This window comes from Bos grunniens, chromosome 26 (genome assembly GCF_055505025.1).
Source record: "Bos grunniens cultivar Pamir isolate PY7600 chromosome 26, Bosgru_T2T1.0, whole genome shotgun sequence".
NCBI classification, from domain to species: Eukaryota; Metazoa; Chordata; class Mammalia; order Artiodactyla; family Bovidae; genus Bos; species Bos grunniens.
In genome coordinates this window covers 29,468,634-29,491,724 of record NC_141190.1, presented here as the reverse complement: position 1 = coordinate 29,491,724, position 23,091 = coordinate 29,468,634, and the positions used below count along the sequence as shown (strand labels likewise).

Here is a 23,091-nt window from a genome sequence, read left to right as displayed (position 1 = left end):
CCTAGAAAGAAGAACATTCTAAATATATGTGCAGCCATCTCACCCTCAGGTATGAGGTTTTTCCTCCAAGGTCAATTTCAAAGTGTTATTTTAAATGAAAGTTTTATTCCATCTCTAATGCATTGAGATTTCAGCAGGTAGATCTCATAGAGAGAAAGTCTTCCTGTAATAACATAGGATTTATTCAACCATATCTCTGAAATATTAAAAGGAAATTGTCCATGGGGTTTTGTCATTAAAGCTGCTCCAAATTGTGTGTGTGTTTGGTCAGTATGTTTTAAAGTAATGAAATAGTCTGATAAAAATATATTTGAAAAGGTGTGCAATCATTTTCATTTGTTGAAATTTGGACTTCAGAGAAATTTATCTCTTCATATGTATGGTAGACTGAATAATGACCCTAAAGATGGCCATGTTCTAATTCCCCAAACCTGAGACTATGTGACCATGGGCTTCCCAGGTGGCACTAGTGGTAATTAACCTGCCTGCCAATACAAGAGACACAGGAGACACAGGTTCCACCCCTGGGTCGGGAAGATCCCCTGGAGGAGGGCATGGCAACCCACTCCAGTATTCTCACCGAGAATCCCATGGACTGAGGAGTCTGGTGGGCTAGGTCCATAGAGTTGCAAAGAGTCAGACATGACTCAAGTGACTTGGCACGCACGCAAGAATATGTGACCATAAATATAAAGGAGAGTTTGCTGATGTATGTAAATGCAGGGTTTTGAGGTGAGGAGATTATATAGTTGTCCCCATGTAGTTAGAAGGGTTCTTATAAATAGGAAGCAATAGGTAAGAGAGACAAGGAGGCAGTGTGAGGATGCAAACAGAGATAGGAAAGATGTGGCTACATGGTGAGGAAAGCCAGCAGCCTCTAGGAGCTGGAAGAGACAAGGAAGGAATCCTGCCCTGGAGCCTTCAAAAGGAAGCAGTCCTGATAACACTTCAGTCCTATAGAAGTCCTCTGTCCTTTGATTTTCAAATGTGTGATGTTTTAAGCCACTAAATTTGCAGTAATTAGTTAACAGGAATATGAAATTAACATAATATATAAAAAGCTTAAATAAATGAGATAAAGAACAGAGTCAATCCACTCTTCAGATCAGATCAGATCAAATCAGACGCTCAGTCGTGTCCGACTCTTTGCGACCCCATGAAAGCAGCATGCCAGACCTCCCTGTCCATCACCAACTCCCGAAGTTCACTCAGACTCACGTCCATAGTGTCAGTGATGCCATCCAGCCACCTCATCCTCTGTCGTCCCCTTCTCCTCTTGCCCCCAATCCCGCCCAGCATCAGAGTCTTTTGCAATGAGTCAACTCTTCACATGAGGTGGCCAAAGTACTGGAGTTTCAGCTTTAGCATCATTCCTTCCAAAGAAATCCCAGGGCTGATCTCCTTCAGAATGGACTGGTTGGATCTCCTTGCAGTCCAAGCGACTCTCAAGAGTCTTCTCCAACACCACAGTTCAAAAGCGTCAATTCTTTGGCACTCAGCCTTCTTCACAGTCCAACTCTCACATCCATACATGACCACAGGAAAAACCATAGCCTTGACTAGACGAACATTTGTTGGCAAAGTAATGTCTCTGCTTTTGAATATTCTATCTAGGTTGGTCATAACTTTCCTTCCAAGGAGAAAGCATCTTTTAATTTCATGGCTGCAGTCACCATCTGCAGTGATTTTGGAGCCCCCCAAAATAAAGTCTGGCACTGTTTCCACTGTTTCCCCATCTATTTGCCATGAAGTGATGGGACCGGATGCCGTGATCTTCGTTTTCTGAATGTTGAGGTTTAAGCCAACTTTTTCACTCTCCACTTTCACTTTCATCAAGAGACTTTTTAGTTCCTCTTCACTTTCTGCCATAAGGGTGGTGTCATCTGCATATCTGAGGTTATTGAGATTTCTCCCGGCATCTTGATTCCAACTTGTGTTTCTTCCAGTCCAGCGTTTCTCATGATGTACTCTGCATATAGGTTAAATAAGCAGGGTGACAATATACAGCCTTGACGTACTCCTTTTCCTATTTGGAACCAGTCTGTTGTTCCATGTCCAGTTCTAACTGTTGCTTCCTGACCTGCATACAGGTTTCTGAAGAGGCAGATCAGGTGGTCTGGTATTCCCATCTTTTTCAGAATTTTCCGCATTTTATTGTGATCCACACAGTCAAAGGCTTTGGTATAGTCAATAAAGCAGAAATAGATGTTTTTCTGGAACTCTCTTGCTTTTTTGATGATCCAGTGGGTGTTGGCAATTGGATCTCTGGTTCCTCTGCCTTTTCTAAATCCAGCTTGAACATCAGGAAGCTCACGGTTCACATATTGCTGAAGCCTGGCTTGGAGAATTTTGAGCATTACTTTACTATCATGTGAGGTGAGTGCAATTGTGCGGTAGTTTGAGCATTCTTTGGCATTGCCTTTCTTTGAGATTGGAATGAAAACTGACCTTTTCCAGTCCTGTGGCCACTGCTGACTTTTCCAAATGTGGTGGCATATTGAGTGCAGCACTTTCACAGCATCATCTTTCAGGATTTGCAATAGCTCAACTGGAATTCCATCACCTCCACTAGCTTTGTTTGTAGTGATGCTTTCTAAGGCCCACTTGACTTCACATTCCAGGATGTCTGGCTCTAGGCCAGTGATCACACCATCGTGATTATCTGGGTTGTGAAGATCTTTTTTGTACAGTTCTTCTGTGTATTCTTGCCATCTCTTCTTAATATCTTCTACTTCTTAGGTCCATACCATTTCTGTCCTTTATTGAGCCCAATCCACTCTTAGATTTGCCAAAATCTGTAATTCTCCAACCTAAATCCCCTAGTGGAAATAGAAACCAGCTCTAATCAGAGAACCTTGAGCCATCAGTTCAGTTCAGTTCAGTTGCTCAGTTGTGTCTGACTCTGCAATGCATGAACCGCAGCACGCCAGGCCTCCCCGTTCATCACCAACTCCCGGAGTTTACCCAAACTCATGTCCATTGAGTCAGTGATGCCATCCAGCCATCTCATCCTCTGTCGTCCCCTTTTCATCCTGCCCCCAATCCCTCCCAGCATCAGGGTCTTTTCCAATGAGTCAACCCTTCACATCAGGTGGCCAAAGTTTTGGAGTTTCAGCTTCAGCATCAGTCCTTCGGATGAACACCCAGGACTTATCTCCTTTAGGATGGACTGGTTGGATCTCCTTGCAGTCCAAGGGACTCTCAAGAGTCTTCTCCAACACCACAGTTCAAAAGCATCAATTCTTCGGCGCTCAGCTTTCTGTATAGTCCAACTCTCACATCCACACATGGCCACTGGAAAAACCATAGCCTTGACTAGATGGACCTTTGTGGACAAAGTAATGTCTCTGCTTTTTAATATGCTGCCTAGGTTGGTATTAACTTTCCTTCCAAGGAGTAAGCATCTTTTAATTTCATGGCTGCAGTCACCATTTTCAGTGATTTTGGAGCCCAGAAAAATAAAATCAGCCACAGTTTCCCCATCTATTTGCCATGAAGTGATGGGGCTGGATGCCATGATCTTAGTTTTCTGAATGTTGAGCTTTAAGCCAACCTTTCACTCTTCTCTCAACTTTGTGTAACTGGTCATAGTGAGAAAGGAAAGGGCTCCAACACCCATGCTAACAGCTGCTCTATAACTGGTCACCTGCTAGGAAACTCTGTTAAGAAATTCATTTACCCTTCAAATAATGAACAGAACTCGAGGCACTCCTCTAAATAATATTTGAGTCTTTTCCTATTAAGATATGAGCACTTGGCTTTCTTGTTCTGAGAACGATGGAGTGATGGTTATCAGAATTAACCTCTGGCTGAAGTAAATATGACACTGTATTTAATTCATGAAAAACTTGCTTTCAGGCATTGGATGACAAACAGCCCAAACATATGATCTTTGAATGAAGAGAAACATGTGAGGTGAGTTCCATATTTGTGTGAAATTTGTGCCAGGAGGAATCTCTAACCATGGAGAGGTAAAGTGAAAACACAGAGTAGTGGTTTTTCTGGGCAGAGAAAACAGAAATTTGGACTGAGATCCTAGCTGACTTTTGCAGGGAAAGAAATTGGAACAGAGGAGGTTGTACAGAGGAGTAGCCTCATTTTCTGTGTTAGGGTCCCCTTGCATTTCTAGCTGTGTACTGAGTTTTGCATGCATAAAACAGGGTCCTGTGGGGCCGGATAGAGAAGAACTGCCAAGAAGCTTTGAACTTATTGAAAATTCTGTAATTTGCAGTCTTGGGTAATATTAAAATTCCAACTAGCCAGGATGGATAGACATCACTAAGTAACTGAGGCATTTGTTCGAAATTACAGAAAAGCTACATTTTAGAAGTAAATTTTCTTTAGCCCTAGATTAGCCCTACATTAGACCCACCCCAACAAAGTCTAAAATAAAACCTCAACAGTGCCAAAATAAGCCAGTATTTAACTGTCCATCAGAACACCACTCAAAAATCTTTAGGTGTACAGCTTAATTCAGATTCTCAACAACACTAGCATTCACAGAGTTCAGAATGATAGTCAGACAAGTTCACCATCAAGGTTTCTCTTCAAGAAATAACTTGCTGTCCAGCTGCAACCAGGCCAGTTAGCTGGGAACCTCTGGCTGCAGAGATTTCATGATTCAGGTCAACTTACGAGACATAGCTTTTGAGATCAGCCCTTTGCTGCTGTAAGGCTCTCAAATAAGAGCTTGGGTTTTTAAGTGCTATCTTTTCACTGTAGCTAGTTGGAATTCTATTATCTGCTAGCATTGTGTGACCTCTACATCCTCCAGAATCTCCATTCTGCTAAAACCATCTAATCATAATTAAATTCTTACTTTCCATCACTCTGGCTATCAGATTATTTCCAAATATGGTTGCTTATGCTTCCCTGGTATCTTGTCTTTGTGGCTGCTTTTCTTGACACACAAATCTTCCATTCATATAATCTTTCCAGTCTGCTCCCTCGTTATTTCTTCCCTAGATTATTATAAGCACATCATACCTGATCTCTAAAAATGCCTGCTGCTGTTTTCATTCTAGGAATCTGGGGCTCTTCTAGTTCCCTTTATCCAACACTTTCTAAGAAAATTTCAAGCGTAAAAAAATTAAAGAATTTTGCAGTGAATACCAAACTATCTGCCACCAATATTATACAATTAATATTTTTAGGTTCTGTTTGTAGATCTATTCATCTGCTGATCGATCATTTTGTGTTAAATTTCAAACTTCTAGCTATCAGTAATTATAGCTGAATGTATTTAACTAGAGGTTAGTATTTCGCAGTACCTTATTTTCTTATGAGATAAAATTTATGTACAATAAGGTGCATGTATTTTGTACTTTTTCTTTACATCACAGAATAACAATAGTTTTGGCAGGTCATGGGGACCACCTGACCTGCCTCTTGAGAAACCTGTATGCAGGTCAGGAAGCAACAGTTAGAACTGGACATGGAACAACAGACTGGTTCCAAATAGGAAAAGGAGTACGTCAAGGCTGTATATTGTCACCCTGCTTATTTAACTTCTATGCAGAGTACATCATGAGAAACGCTGGGCTGGAAGAAGCACAAGCTGGAATCAAGATTGCTGGGAGAAATCTCAATAACCTCAGATATGCAGATGACACCACCCTTATGGCAGAAAGTGAAGAACTAAACTGCCTCTTGATGAAGTGAAAGTGGAGAGTGAAAAAGTTGGCTTCAAGGTCAACATTCAGAAAACAAAGATCATGGCATCCAGTCCCATCACTTCATGGCAAATAGATGGGGAAACAGTGGCTGACTTTATTTTGGGGGGCTCCAAAATCACTGCAGATGGTGACTGCAGCCATGAAATTAAAAGACGCTTACTCCTTGGAAGGAAAGTTAATACCAACCTCAAGTCAAGTCGAGTCTCTCACTCAGTTGTGTCCGACTCTTTGCAACCCCGTGGACTGTAGCCCACCAGGCTCCTTCATCCATGGGATTCTCCAGGCAAGAATACTGGAGTGGGTTGCCATTTCCTTCTCCAGGGCATCTTCCCGACCCAGGGATCGAACCCAGGTCTCCTGCATTGCAGGCAGACGCTTTAACCTCTGAGCCACCAGGGAAGCCTTAATACCAACCTGCTTTTTTTTTTTTTTTTAATACCAAGTTAGGCAGCATATTAAAAAGCAGAGACATTACTTTGTCCACAAAGGTCCGTCTAGTCAAGGCTATGGTTTTTCCAGTGGTCATGTGTGGATGTGAAAGTTGGACTATAAAGAAAGCTGAGCACTGAAGAATTGATGCTTTTCAACCGTGTTGTTGGAGAAGACTCTTGAGAGTCCCTTGGACTGCAAGGAGATCCAACCAGTCCATTCTGAAGGAGATCAGTCCTGGGTGTTCATTGGAAGGACTGATGCTGAAGCTGAAACTCCAATACTTTGGCCACCTGATGTGAAGGGTTGACTCATTGGAAAATACCGTGATGCTGGGAAAGATTGAGGGCAGGAGGAGAAGGGGATGGCAGAGGATGAGATGGTTGAATGGCATCACCGACTCAATGGACATACGTTTTGGTATACTCTGGGAGTCGGTGATGAACAGGGAGGCCTGGTGTGCTGCAGTTCATGGGGTTGCAAAGAGTTGGACACGATTGAGAGACTGAACTGAATTGAACTGAACTGGGGGAAATAATGGTAGAAAAAATGAGCAAAAATAATGTTTTTTCCTTTATATAAAAAACATGCCTACACATATAAGTATCTACATGAAATTGTTTGAAATAGATATGAAAATATTAGTTATAATATTTGTGTAGTAGATGGGAGGATTTTAAGAAAGTTAAGTTATTTAGGTTACTATTTTATGTTTTTTTTTTCCCCCAGAGTCTAACTCATAATATTTTTATCAATAAATTAAAATAAGTGGTGTTGATAAGAGTTACTTGAAGAAAATGAACATGAAGACTGAAAATACAGAAACTAGGAATTTTACCGAGACCTTATGATGAGAGATACAGGATGGGAGAAACGCTTTGCTTATAAATGCCAGGAAATCTTCTTCAAGGCCAATTAATTCATGCTAATTTAGCTTTATTAATTTAGCTCAGTGTATTTACTTTGGCACTGCATATTGAATATTTGGAAGATGATATAAGCAAAAATCACACATATTATAAATATATGGAGGTAAAATAGAGGGTTTTCTCAACTATATTTAATTAATTAGTACTATTAACAATATCCCCACTGCTATTACTATTGCTAGAACTTTTATTTGTCAATATTGAGTGACTCTTCCAATTTGCCAGTCCCTCTAAGTATTATCTATGGTTAATATGTACAGATAAGAGATGGTTCTATATATCCTGCAAGTTTTGCCTTTTCCAGAATGTCGTATAGTTAGAATCATAGTATGTAGCCTTTTCATATTGTCTTCTTTCATTCAATAATAAACATTTAAGTTTCCTCCATGTTTTTCATAGCTTGATAATTAACATCTTTGTAACACTGACTAATATTACTTCCAATATGTTTGTATCTTTAGGGAAAAATTCAACAACAATGTTTTTTTCTAATAAAACATGTCAATAATAATTGTGGATATTTAAGTTAACATGTCTTATTAGTGGAAATTCATATTAAATTTGGCTTCTTAGGTGGCTTATATGGTAAAAAAATCTGCTTACAATGGGAGAAACCTATGTTCGATATCTGGGTTGGGAAGATCCCCTGGAGGAGGACATGGAAACCCACTCCAGTATTCTTGCCTGGAGAATCCCCATGAACTGGCTGGCTACAGTCCATGGGGTTGCAAAAATTTGCACACGACTGCACGACTAAGCATAGCATAACATATATTAAATATATATGCTTTTCATATATTTTGAATATTAATCTATCAATGCATAAGGTTTATTTTCTTACTGATAGTAGGAACTTTTTGTGTATTTAGTAGATTAACTCTTTTCTGATATATTTCAAATATTTTTATATGATTATTTTAACATGTGTTGGTAAAAGATATTGTTTCTATTTGTTTATATATTTGTTTTAGGGGTGGAAAGTGATAGAACAATTCTTTCAAAAATCAATATTTACAACATGAAAATTCAAAATTCATTTGCCCATATCACTATCTTATTACAGACTGCATTTCTATAGAACGGAATCAGTGTTTGATTGTTTTTACCCTTCACTCAGACATACTTGTTTCACAGTTTGAAGTTCTCTCTGCCCAACATTTAAAGAGGTTGATGTTCTTGCATTGCAAATACTAAATCTATAGGAAAACTGCCCATAAAGTCTTTTTCAAGGTGCTTAGTGAGGTAGGCTGTGGAGAAATAGAAAATTTGGCCTATATTGATTCTATGTCCTTTGAGAAACAGGCAGCTTGGGCTTGATTAATGAGCATTTCCCATCTCATTTATGTCCAAAATTCCTGAAATTGACATCCAAAAATTCTCATGGATTGTGCTGATTGCCTTCTCTGGTTGTGCATCTCTTTGCCTCCAAATGGCCAACTGCTCTATTCCTAGCCATGTAAACTGCAACCAGTTTGGGAAGAAGCAAAAAAGACAAAATCAAAACAAAGCAAATCAAACAAAAAAATTGAAATATGATAAATATGCTCTGAATCATAGACTATAGCTATATTGAAATAATTTTGAGATGATTTTTCTTGCATCCCTGGACTCTAAAAGGACATTTTTGTTTGTTTTTATATTTAAAATAGAGTAACAATATCAGTATGAGTTAACCAGTGGGAGACTAGAGATTTTTGTGTCATTATTCTGAGATTAAAATTGCATCTTCTATTTCATGAATTTATAATCTGACATCTACAGTGAAAGACTCAGAAACATAATGGATCTTATAGATATGTTAATAGAGTTTTTCTGTAAAACGGTAAGAGAGGGAGAGGGTGGGGTGATTTGGGAGAATGGCACTGAAACATGTATAATATCATATATGAAACGAGTCACCAGTCTAGGTTCAATGCACGATACTGGATGCTTGGGGCTGGTGCACTGGGATGACCCAGAGAGATGGTACGGGGAGGGAGGAGGGTTCAGGATGGGGAACACGTGTATACCTGTGGCGGATTCATGTTGATATATGGCAAAACCAATACAATATTGTAAAATTAAAAAATAAAAAATTAAAAAAAATCATCTAGGAATATTCTTTTTATTTGTTTTCAAAACACACATGTCAGGCTTATCTCCTAGAAGAGGCTTTGGTAAAAACTCTCTATAAAGGGCCAGATACTAAATATTATAGGCTTTTTAGTCTAGTCAGTGTTCATAGAAATGACTCAATCTCTGCTATTATAGCCTGAAAGCAGCTGTAGATAATAAGCAAATGGGTTTAGCTGTGTTACAATAAAACTTTATTTCTAAAAATAGATGGTTTTCCAGATTTGGCCCAGGGCTATAGTTGTTGACCTCTGCTCTACAAGAGTAAGCAGATATGTTTGTGGGTTAATTGGCTAATAGAAAAACAATAGCATTTGTCTTCAGAGAAGAATTGTAGAAACCAGAGTATCTCTGATGTGTCACCCACAGTGTCTTGAAAAACTTAAAAAATGCTGGACATGACAATAAAACAGAAAATATCAGGCACAGTGAAGAGCAGTAATACTTGAAAGTAAGAGTTTCACAAATTGCTCAAACATTGAAATTAGCAAAGCCTTTAAAATAAGGTTATAAAGTATATCAAAGAGGATCAAGCTTAATTAGAACTTAAGAACACAAAAATGGAAAATAATAAACATGAAGACCAGACAATAGGGAGCTAAGTGGATCTTGGGTAAAAGGAAGATGGGCGTTCCCAGCAGAAGACAACTCTAGTAAACTCATGGCAGCATTAGAAAGAAGTACATGTGATAAAAACTGCACAGAGGTGGAATGACTTGTCCAATATCATGCAAGAATTCAGTGACACAGCTTGTTTTTGGGTTTAGTATTCTTCTTCCCTGGTTGTTAAGTATCCAGGTTCTGCCTAACACAGTGGTTCAAGCTTCTTGAATGGGATACTTGCCTGATTAATAGCCCTCCAAATATGTGCTCAGAGCAAATTATTATCTTCACTACTTATTGGCAACCACCATTGTTTTTTTAAGGGAAGCCATTTATCCATACTGGCAAATTAAAACAGTTATGATCATAGTAATAATATAATTTGAATAATCAAATGAAATTGAAATGTAAATGCACCTATTTAGGCTGGACATGAGCTATTGTGATGTGTATTTATATTTAATGTCCTTTATGTTTCCCTGGATGCTGTGATGGTCTGAGCTCTGCAATTTAGTTGTATAGGCAAATTTTCTTTCAACAGTCTCTCTCTGTACATTTGAAAGGGAGGGAGAACAATCAACTTGCTGTAGCCTGATTACAAACAAATTACACTAGGGCTCAGGTAATAAAGGATGGGCAATTATAATTGCATTCAAATTATTATCACTGGCAGAGCTATACTGTACTAAAGTTAGTAGATATGAAATAAATTGGATTTAACAAAGCACATCTGTTCTTCTGTGCATTTTCTGTAGCCTTGTTGAACACTACAGTATATTGTAAAGTGTGGATGTTTCTATTTGGCTGCTCAATAAATTCTAATATTAGTTGAAGACAGTGTCTGCTAAAATGTTCAGTTTTCTATATAGGAAAAGCACAATGTGTTTGGCAACTGGAACACCATGATGTATATTAAATAAAATTTGCATATCAAAGACACTGATTTTATCTACATGATGTTGTGTATTCACTTGAGATAATTTGGGACCGAAGCACAGGAGAGGGGGTGACCTGTTACAATTATAGCTCTCCCAGGTTACCCTGTAGGGGTCACATGTTTTGGAGACCAGCTTGCCCTCCATCATATAGCAATTGAGTTGAATGTATAAACATACTCCAAATGATCAAGCCAGGGTTGGCACCTCTTCTGTGACAATTTATACCAATAAATAAGGACCCAACACCCCCTTTCCAGCTTTATTGCTCTGAATAGAAAACAATCAGTCCAATTCATCTACATTTCTTTTCCACGTATGACCTACTAGACATTTCAAAATGTGTTCGGCAGTAACTAGCATCCTGTCTAACCACTTAACACAGTGAAGATACACAACTTGAGGCTATTACAGTAACAATTCTGAATTTGTCAATTGAATTTACTTACGTTTAACTGCTAAAAGTATTAAGATGGTATTGTGCTGTGCTTAGTCGATCAACTGTGTCCAGCTCTTTGTGACCCCATGGACTGTAGCCCACTAGGTTCCTGTTTCCTGGAGCTTCTCCAGGCAAGAGTACTGGAGTGGGTTGCCATGCCCTTCTTCGGGGGTCTTCCCAACCCAGGGATTGAACCCAAGTCTCCCACATTTCAGGTGGATTCCTTACCAACTTAGCTATAAGAGAAACCCATTGAGATGGTCTTAGCTAAAGCTAATAGGCCTCTGAGACAGCATATTAAAAAGCAGAGACATTACTTTGCCAACAAAGGTCTGTCTAGTTAAGGCTATGGTTTTTCCAGTAGTCATGTATGGATGTGAGAGTTGGACTATAAAGAAAGCTGAGTGCCAAAGAATTGATGTATTTGAACTGTGGTGTTGGAGAAGACTCTTGAGAGTCCCTTGGACTGCAAGGAGATTCAACCAGTCCATCCTAAAGGAAATCAGTCTTGAATAGTCATTGGAAGGACTGATACTGAAGCTGAAGCTCCAATACTTTGGCCACTTGATGTGAAGAACTCACTCATTGGAAAAGACCCTGATGCTGGGAAAGATTTAAGGTGGGAGGAGAAGGGGATGATAGAGGATGAGATGGCATCGCCAACTCAATGGACATGAGTTTGAGTAAACTCCATGAGTTGGCGATGGACAGGGAGGGCTAGCGTGCTGCAGTCCATGGGGTCACAAAGAGTCGGACACAACTGAGCAGCTGAACTGAACTGAACTGAACTGAGGCCTCTGAGAAAGGATGTGTCCTCTGACATAACCAAGCCATCCCTGTGGGTGGAAAGGATGGACCACTCTAGACTTCCCACCCTGTAGACTCATGATATAAATAAGAAAGTGAAACAATTATATGTTGTCCACAAATATGTCCTTGTATGCCCTATTTCCATCAACTTTAGGCAAGTCTTGTCCCTATATGTTAACTAATAGAGATTAGTTATAATAATTGAAATAGCTATTTTAGTTATAATAAATATATTATGTACCTATAATTGTAATATATAATCAATAGTTATTTCAGTGGTAATAATTGAAATAATAATTGAGATTTAAATATTTGACATTTCATTCTTCTAGAAGATCCCTCAGAATAAAAACATATTTGTGCTTGGGCTTAGCAATGGCCAACAGAGAAACCAAAATTAATGATTACTTTCAATGTATGTTATTATGTGTCTGGCACCAAGCTGAGCATCTTCAAGCATAAGCTTATTTGATTCTTTTCCATGGCCCTACAACAAAGTTATTACTATTATCCTAATTTCATCAGTGAGGAAACTGGAGCTTACATATAGCTTCCCTGGTAGCTCAGCTGGTAAAGAATTCACCTGCAATGGAGGAGACACCAGTTTGATTTCTGGGTCGAGAAGATCCCCTGGGGAAGGGATAGGCTACCCACTCTAGTATTCTTGAGCTTTCCTGGTGGCTCAGCTGGTAAAAGATCCACCTGCAATGTGAGACAGCTGAGTTCTTTCCCTGGGTTGGGAATATCCCCTGGAAAAAGGAACGGCTAGCCTCTCCAGTATTCTGGCTTGGAGAATTCCATGGACTGTATAGGTCATGGGGTTGCAAAGAGTCAGAGCTTATATGTATTGTTCAAGAATTTGGTTGTTCAAGAAAGTAATGGAAACAAGAGTACCAGCATTAAAATCCATACTCTGAACCAGAGATCTGCAAACTAAAATGAAGGTCAAATGTGGCCCACTACCTATTTTCTTATGGCTTGTCAGCTATTTTTAAATAGTTAAAAAAAAAACAAAAAAAAACAACAAAAAAACCCACTAACGATACACATTATTTTCCCAGCCATGAAAGCTATACTAAATTTGAATGTAAATGTCCACATGTAAAGTTTTATTGTACTACAGCTATGCTCAAATGTATTCTCCATGTCTATTTTCCAGCTACAGTGGCAGAGTTGAACAGAGACCACATATGGTGCAGCCATGACTTTGCACTGCTGCTTAGCACACCACAACATGAGAGATGCAGTTGTAACCTGACAATTTTTTGATGCCTCATAAATGGCACTCAAATATGGCATAAAGTATCAAGCTATTTTATTTATTACTAGTGCATAATAAACAATGTCAACATAACAAGTAGAAGAAAAAAATCGTGTGATTTAAAGGCACAATAGTGTAGATTACTTTGTTATTGAATAGAAGTCAAAGTATTCCACTTATTATGTGATGGCATTATAACTATTCTAAAAAACTGTATTTACATTGCCTTTAGCAAACTAAGCAACCATCACAATATCCTTATTGTGGAATACTGGAAAGCAATGTTAAGAAAAACTAGAAAGTCTAAAACAATGTCTTACCACAACACAATTTCTTCACAAAAATATAAATAAGACTACAACTAAAGTGTCTAAGTGACTCATTTGTTAGCCAAGCAAAGAAAACAGTTTACCAATTGTGGATTAATTATACCATTTTTGATTACAATAGAAAAAGAAATGTGTCTGGAAAGAAACAAAATTGTTAAAAGCTATTTGCCTTTCTGTGGAAAAAAAAATTTGAAGGGCTGTGAATATTAGGAGCAAATCAGTAGTCAATTAAAGATAAGCTGGAACATTTTGAGTTGTCTTCCATGACTATTGATGAGTTAACAAATTTTGCTTTTTTCCAGGAGTCAATACTGAATTTGAAGTGATTGAAGGATTAGCCATTATTAATAGACTGCATGGAATAACCACAGGTAAGAATATTTTCAAAGAAGTTGAGAAAACACTAATTCATTGAAATCTGAAGTGGAACCTACTGTGATGTGTTATAACTGATGGTGGTAAAAGTATGTGTGACGCATAAAAAGACTCACTGGGAAAGTGTAAGTTATTTACAGGTGTGTTTATTTATTATATTATTATCAGCATGAACTATGTGGAAACTATTTTAGTCTATTGTGCACTGCTGAATCAGTAGTATCAATTGTAATATCATCAGCTTTAGTGGATTTAACATTGTCATTTCATGATTTTTCATCAGAAAAATGAAATATAAATTTTTTTTTTCACTTGGTATATAGTTTGACTGTTTGTTCCTCTGTTTGGATATAACTCCAGTCTCCTTATCTCCTTCTGACCCGTCTTGGGGGCATGTGTGCGAGTTCTCGTTCTGATTGTGAGAAATTTCTTTTCCACTGTGTGGGCAGGAGACAGCTTGTTCCCCCTACAACTGTCTCCCCTCTCCTTTATTTATTTTATCCTCCATTTCTCTCCTTTCCCTTCTTCTGCCTCCCACCTCTTCCCCCCACCCTCCAATACCTCCTTCTTCCCCTTTCAATTTCACTGTCTATCCTGCCTGCTCTTCCTGTGCCCCTCTCGTTACCTTTGTGCCCTTTTAAAAATAATTCAGTGATGTCTTGGGAATATTAGCACACTCTCCTCATTCAGCTGAGCACGGGATTCGGCGTTAACTCAAGCTTAGAATAAGGAAGAAACAGCGTCCTAATAGAGCTGTCATCCAAGGTAAGGAGCAGCGGCTGCGCTTTGCTGGAGAAGCTGTGAAGAGATACCCCACGTCCAAGGTAAGAGAAACCCAAGTAGGGTGGTAGGTGTTGCGAGAGACATCAGAGGGCAGACACACAAACCAAACTCACAGAAAACTAGTCAATCTAATCACATGGACCACAGCCTGGTCTAACTCAATGAAACTAAGCCATACCCTGTGGGGCCACCCAAGACAGAAAGGTCATGGTGGAGAGATGTGACAGAATGTGGTCCACTGGAGAAGGGAATGGAAAACCACTTCAGTATTCTTGCCTTGAGAACCCCAAGAACAGTATGAAAAGGCAAAATGATAGGATACTGAAAGAGGAACTCCCCAAGTAGGTAGGTGCCCAATATGCTACTGGAGATCAGTGGAGAAATAATTCCAGAAAAAATGAAGGGATGGAGCCAAAACAAAAACAATACCCAGTTGTGGATGTGACTGGTGATAGAAGCAAGGTCCGATGCTGTAAAGAACAGTATTGCATAGGAACCTAGAATGTTAGGTCCGTGAATCAAGGCAAATTGGAAGTGGTCAAACAGAAGATGGCAAGAGTGAACGTCAACATTCTAGGAATCAGCGAACTAAAATGGACTGGAATGGGTGAATTTAACTCAGATGACCGTTACATCTACTATTGTGGGCAGGAATCACTTAGAAGAAATGGAGTAGCCATCATGGTCAACAAAAGAATCCAAAATGCTGTACTTGGATGCAGTCTCAAAAATGACAGAATGATCTCTGTTCGTTTCCAAGGCAAACCATTCAATATCTCACTAATCCAAGTCTATGCCCCAACCAGAAACACTGAAGAAGCTGAAGTTGAACAGTTCTATGGAGACCTACAAGACCTTTTAGAACTAACACCCCAAAAATATGTCCTTTTCATTATAGGGGATTGGAATGCAAAATTAGGAAGTCAAGAAACACCTGGACTAACAGGCAAATTTGGCATTGGAATATGGAATAAAGCAGGGCAAAGGCTAATAGAGTTTTGCCAAGAGAACGCACTGGTCATAGCAAACACCCTCTTCCAACAACACAAGAGAATACTCTACACATGGACATCACCAGATGGTCAACACTGATTTCAGATTGATTATATTCTTTGCAGCCAAAGATGGAGAAGCTCTATACAGTCAGCAAAAACAAGACCAGGAGCTGACTGTGGCTCAGATCATGAACTCCTTATTGCCAAATTCAGACTTAAATTGAAGAAAGTGGGGAAAACCACTAGACCATTCAGGTGTGACCTAAATCAAATCCCTTATGATTATACAGTGGAAGTGATAAATAGATTTAAGGGACTAGATCTGATAGAGTGCCTGATGAACTATGGAATGAGGTTCGTGACACTGTACAGGAGACAGGGATCAAGACCATCCCCATGGAAAAGAAATGCAAAAAAGCAAATGGCTGTCTGGGGAGGCCTTACAAATAGCTGTGAAAAGAAGAGAAGTGAAAAGCAAAGGAGAAAAGGAAAGATATAAGCATCTGAATGCAGAGTTCCAAAAAATAGCAAGGAGGGATAAGAAAGCCTTCCTCAGCAACCAATGCAAAGAAATAGAGGAAAGCAATGGAATGGGAAAGACTAGAGGTCTCTTCAAGAAAATTAGAGATACCAAGGGAACATTTCATGCAAAGATGGGCTCGAAAAAGGACAGAAATGGTATGGACCTAACAGAAGCAGAAGACATTAAGAAGAGGTGGCAAAATACACAAAAAACTGTACAATAAAGATCTTTATGACCCAGATAATCACAATGGTGTGATCACTGACCTAGAGCCAGACATCCTGGAATGTGAAGTCAAGTGGGCCTTAGAAAGCATCACTACGAACAAAGCTAGTGGAGGTGGTGGAATTCCAGTTGAGCTATTTCAAATCCTGGAAGACAATGCTGTGAAAGTGCTGCACTCAATATGCCAGAAAATTTGGAAAAGTCAGCAGTGGCCACAGGACTGGAAAAGGTCAGTTTTCATTCCAATCCCAAAGAAAGGCAATGCTAAAGAATGTTCAAACTACCGCACAATTGCACTCATCGCACACACTAGTAAAGTAATGCTCAAAATTCTCCAAGCCAGGCTTCAGCAATATGTGAACCGTGAACTTCCAGATGTTCGAGCTGATTTTGGAAAAGGCAGAGGAACCAGGGATCAAATTGCCAACATCCACTGGATCATCGAAAAAGCAAGAGAGTTCCAGAAAAACATCTGTTTCTGCTTTATTGACTATGCCAAAGCCTTTGACTGTGTGGCTCACAATAAACTGTGGAAAATTCTGAAAGAGATGGGAATACCAGACCACCTGACCTGCCTCTTGAGAAACCTAGATGCAGGTCAGGAAGCAACAGTTAGAACTGGACATGGAAGAACATATTGGTTTCAAATAGGAAAACGAGTATGTCAAGACTGTATATTGTCACCCTGCTTATTTAACTTATATGCAGAATACATCATGAGAAATGCTAGGCTGGAAGAAGCACAAGCTGGAATCAAGATTGCCAGGGGAAATATCAATAACCTCAGATATGCAGATGACACCACCCTTGTGGCACAAAGTGAAGAGGAACTAAAAAGGCTCTTGTTGAAAGTGAAAGAGGAGAGCTAAAATTTTGCTTAAAGCTCAACATTCAGAACTAAGATCATGGCATCTGGTCCCATCACTTCATGGGAAATACATGGGGAAACAGTGGAAACAGTGTCAGACTTTATTTTTTGGGGCTCTAAAATCACTACAGATGGTGATTGCAGCCACGAAATTAAAAGCCGCTCTCTCCTTTGAAGGACAGTTATGACCAACCTAGATAGCATATTGAAAAGCAGAAACATTACTTTGCCAACATAGGTCTGCCTAGTCAAAGCTATGGTTTTTCCAATGGTCATATATGGATGTGAGTGGACTGTGAAGAAAGCTGAGCACCGAAGAATGGATGCTTTTGAACTGTGGTGTTGGAGAAGACTCCTGAGAGTCCCTTGGACTGCAAGGAGATTCAACCAGTTCATTCTAAAGGAGATCAGTCCTGGGTTTTCTTTGGAAGGACTGATACTAATCTGAAACTCCAAAACTTTGGCCACCTCATGCGAAGAGTTGACTCATTGGAAAAGACTCTGATGCTGGGAGGGATTGGGGGCAGGAGGAGAAGGGGAAGACAGGGGATGAGATGGCTGAATGGCATCACTGACTCGATGGACAAGAGTTTGGATGAATTCCGGGAGTTGGTAATGGACAGGAAGGCCTGGCATGCTGCAATTCATGGGGTCGCAAATTGTCGCACATGACTGAGTGACTGAAATGAACTGATCTAGTTTGAAGCACACTGTCAAAACTATTAATGTAGTTTAAAGTGGAAATTTGTAGATTGAGTACTGAAAATTTGTGTGATAATGATACTTTTACTTTCTGTTTTAATTCTTGTAAGCATGGGAAAGTTATAAGTCTATTGACATCACTTGTATTTCAAACATTAGTTTTTATGGAAATGACATTAAACCAATATAAATTTCATATATAAGTTATGTTTTACCTTGAAATTTTAGATTAATTCACTAAGTATTATCATGTGCAACAGAAACTTCTTTCTAAACCAGTCAGTGTTTAATGAATAAGGGTAGTTCTTCTTATTCAAGAAAAGTTCAAAAATCTGTCCTGATATCAGAACTAACAACAGAACTTCACCAATGGTAAACCATCAACCTGCTATGTGGTAAATCCAAGTAATGATAATCAATTCTTTTTTTCTGATGAGCTCTGGAAGAGCTCAACAGAAACTTCAGCAGCATTTTTGCTGTTCAGTCGCCAACTTGTGTCCGACTCTTTTGCAGCCCCATGAATTGCAGCACTCCAGGCCTCCCTGTCCTTCACCATCTCTGGAGTGTGCCCCTGATGCCATTAAACCATCTCATTCTCTATCATCCTCTTCTCTTCCTGCCTTCAATCTTTCCCAGCATCAGGGTCTTTTCCAAAGAGTCAGATGTTTGTATCAGGTGGCCAAAGTATTGGAACTTCAACTTCAGTCCTTCCAATGAATATTCAGAGTTGATTTCCTTTAGGATTGACTTGTTTGATCTCCTCACTGTCCAAGGGATCCTGAAGTGTCTTCTTTAGCATCACAGTTTGAAAGCACCAATTCTTCAGCACCTGCCTTCTTTATGGTCCAACTCTCATATCCGTACATGATTACTGGAAAGACCATAGCCTTAACTATATGGACCTTTGTCAGTGAAGTGATGTCTTTGCTTTTTAATACACTGTTTAGGTTTGTCATAGCTTTCCTTCCAAGAAGCAATCGTCTTCTAGTTTCATGGCTGCAGTCACCATCTGTGATGATTTTAGAGCCCAAGAAGAGGATATCTGTCACTGCTTCCACTTTTTCCCTTTCTATTTGCCATGTAATGATGGGACCAGATGCCATGATCTTAGTTTTTTTTTTTTTTTTTTAATATTGAGTTTTAAGCCAGCTTTTCACTCTCCTCTTTCACCCTCATCATGAGGTTCTTTAGTTTCTCTTCACTTTCTGCCATTAAAAAGCATATCTGAAACTGGAGCCTATTATACAGAGTGAAGTAAGCCAGAAGGAAAAACATAAATACAGTATACTAACGCATATATATGGAATTTAGAAAGATGGTAACAATAACCCGGTGTACGAGACAGCAAAAGAGACACTGATGTATAGAACAGTCTTATGGACTCTGTGGGAGAGGGAGAGGGTGGGAAGATTTGGGAGAATGGCAATGAAACATGTAAAATATCATGTAGGAAACGAGTTGCCAGTCCAGGTTCGATGCATGATGCTGGATGCTTGGGGCTGGTGCACTGGGACGGCCCAGAGGGATGGTATGGGGAGGGAGGAGGGAGGAGGGTTCGGGATGGGGAACACATGTATACCTGTGGTGGATTCATTTTGATATTTGGCAAAACTAATACAATTATGTAAAGTTTAAAAATAAAATAAAATTAGAGAAAAAAAAATAATAAAAAGCATATCTGCATATCCTTTCTGCATATCTGAGGTTGTTGCATATTAGAAAAAAAACTCTGAGAATAATCAAGCAAAAAGTGAAAGAAGAATAGCTTCTTTTTGTCTGCCCCATCTCATTTCTCAGGCCAGCACGGCTCAATGCCAAAAGGAAACTCCCTATCCAGAAAGAGTTCTTCTGACCTGGAAAGAGAAAGGAGTGAGTGACCAGCTTCCCAATATTTTGGGATAGCAAACAAAGGACCTGATTTGGTTTCAGCCCACTCAGAGACCAGCACATTGGTCATATATAGAGAGATGTCTAGAAGCAAAAAAGAAGAGCAGGGGCTACCAGTATCAGCCATATAGCAGGAGTAGCTGTAGTGAGGAGCTCCACAGGTGGTTTTAGAAGCTTTTTCTACTGAAGAAACCAATGGACAGCAAGCCATAGTGGCCTCCCTGTGGATTTCACCATGCTTTGCCTTAGATGTATTCATGTTTACCAACACCAGCTATCCAATTCCCTCCTCACCCCCTTCTTGCCACCACCATCAGAGCCAGTGAATCTCTGGCTTCTGTGGCTGCGTGGGTACAAGATGCCAGCCTAGATTCCCATGTCTGACCCCCACCTCTATGTGTACTTGAGGTGTGCCTCTCCAGCTGTGCACCTGTACAATGCCAGCTTGACCGTATCACCAGCCTCTGCCATGGTATGCATACCTATGCCAAGATCCTGCTACCATAAAGGATAGCATTTAAACTAGCCTCTATTTTAATAATATAAATAAACTTTAATAATGATATATTTGAAAACCATGTTATATTTATAATGCAGTTTCTAAAACAGATGCACATGGCATATTCATTTTGCAGTCCAATAAATTATAGATACAGCAATTCATATTAATGCTTTCAAGTTATCATCTCAGTGTAAACAAATTTTCCTTTAAAAAGATTATTTTTAAAAGTTTTATTTTGAAAGATACTATTTCTACAAATTTTTTAGAATACATAAATATATCAAGACCATAGCATGTCCTGGCAAGCATTCATGTACTCTCCACTTTTACCTGTATCATTTCTGTATAGATAAGGCCATTCCAGCTCTTTCTTAAGTGAAATGAATAATTAGTCTGTGAGATGATATATTTAATTACATATTTATTAAATAAAGGAGATATTTTAAACTACAACATTAATAGCATTGTGAACAACTTTCCACTTTTCTTTCAGCATCTAAAAGAAAATACTGGCAACATTATTGAACAGTAAAACCTGTGCAATCAAAAGAACACGGTAGGGAGAAAATGTCAGAATGATGGAGTAAGGACTTTCAAAATTTCTCTACTTCATGAAATCAGAGAACATTGGCAAAAATTGTAAATATCAACTTTTTGAGAAATCTGAAAATCAGTCATATACTTACAAGAATACATGAAACAGTTAATCCAGAAAAAATGGCTGTGTATTTGTAAGAATAACAAGCATTGTGGTGTTTTAACTTTCTCTATTCACATCTTCTATTACCTGACTCAGGAGTAGCCTTGAAAACTAATAGCTCCATAATTACAGAAGATCAGCAGCCTAAAACCCCATCTGGGAAAACTGAGTTGAAGCTCCTCTAAAAAATTGGGTTGAGACTCTTATAGAGCTCTGTTTCTAGGGACATGTCATTATTTGACCTATTTAGAATTTCCCCAGAAAGCTCCATCTGCAAGAGTGTCCTTTACTTGACCAGATATACAGCCTACCTAATGTGAACAGCTTTTTCTCCTAGAATAATTGTCAAAAACAGCAGCAATGGTTTAACTTTGCAGGACAACAACAAAAAGAAAGAGAGAGAGAGAGAGAAGAAAATCTGAGAAATGAGATGGCCATAGAGGCTTTATAAAGTTCTGACTTTGTAAATATTTCCAAGAATTTAATAGTCCATGAACATAAAAAGGTATAGGCACAAGCTCAAGAAAGACCTGAGAAGGCCCTAAGTTCTCACCTCTGGCTGAACTTAAAGTTCTGTATAAGCAAGAAGGCAGAGTTATAAACTGTCTCCTGGAGCATTCATGGTATGTCCCAACATGCACACAGAGCCCCCTGGCAAATAATCTTATGGACTTATTCATCCTAGGCATTTAGGGAAATATCTGGTGATCACTGGGAGATGGCAATGGCAACCCACTCCAGTACTCTTGCCTGGAAAACCCCATGGACAGAGGAGCCTGGTAGGCTGCAGTCCATGGGGTTGTGAAGAGTCGGACATGACTGAGCAACTTCACTTTCACTTTTTACTTTCATGCATTGGAGAAGGAAATGGCAACCCACTCCAGTGTTCTTGCCTGGAGAATCCCAGGGACAGGGGAGTCTGGTGGGCTGCCGTTTATGGGGTCGCACAGAGTTGGCCATGACTGAAGCGACTTAGCGGCGGCAGCAGCTGGCGATCATTAACTGACACTAAGTTACCCGACCTCACAGGCGGCAAAGTGGTGAAGAATCCATCTGCCAATGCAGGAGATGCAGATTCAATCCCTGAGTCAGGAAGATCCCCTGGAGAAGGAAATGGGAACCTACTCTGGTATTCTTTCCTGAAAAACTTCATGGACAGGGGAGTCTGGTAGTCTTCAGTCCATGGGGTAGTAAAGAGTCAAACATGACTTAGTGACTGAGCAGGCATGCAGGCTATCTGACCGGAAACTATAGTGGGCACAGAAGACGGAGTACATAGACTTTACAAAGTTAAATCAGAAAAGTCATTAAGCAAATAAACAGGAACAAAAATAAAAATAACAAGCAGCCAAAACAGCACATTTAAAGGAAGGGGGAAAATCTGATATCCAGAGTATTCACATTATATTATTTAAAACATTCAGTTTTCAACAACAACAACAAATAATTGTAAGACATACAAAGAAACAAGAAAGCATGGCCCATACACAGGAAAAAATAACCAATCACTAGAAATTATCCTTAAGAAAGCTAAGACACATAATTTATTGGTATTTGTTGCCTACCTATTCTGATTTTATCTCAAAAAGTCAGGAATGCAACAGTAAAAGACTTAATAAGAATCATTTCTTATTTCCCAAATGTATGTATTCTCTCCGTATTTTAAATATATTGAAAGAACTAAAGTAATCCATGAGTGATTTGCTATAAAAATATGAGAACAATCTATGACTGAGGAAAGAACATCAAAAGTTGGAAGCTTTAAGGCTTCATCTTCAATAAGGATAGCAAAATAAAACGGAAGATCAAGAAGGTAATAGGACAAGAAAGACACTAAAAACCAACTAGACTGAGTAAATATCTATAGAGTACAGCTATGATCTGAATGTTTGTTCCCTCTAAAGTCATATCCTCAAATTATAAGCCCCAAAGATGAAGGTGTTATGAGACGGACTTTTAGGAAATGCTTAAATTTGAGGATATAACCCTGATGAATGAGATTTGTACCT

The 23,091-nt window shown here is 39.1% G+C and overlaps 1 protein-coding gene across 1 annotated transcript in view; it reads left to right on the top strand.

Annotated features, from left to right (window-relative positions):
- LOC147344300 (uncharacterized) overlaps positions 1–23,091 on the top strand; it is a 569,611-nt gene that overhangs the window by 443,876 nt on the left and 102,644 nt on the right. Inside the window, exon 8 of the mRNA XM_086379320.1 lies at positions 13,825–23,091. This exon is cut by the window's right edge and continues 19,245 nt beyond it. The gene's annotated coding sequence lies outside the window, so the exon portion shown is untranslated. The remainder of the gene's footprint in view (positions 1–13,824) is intronic.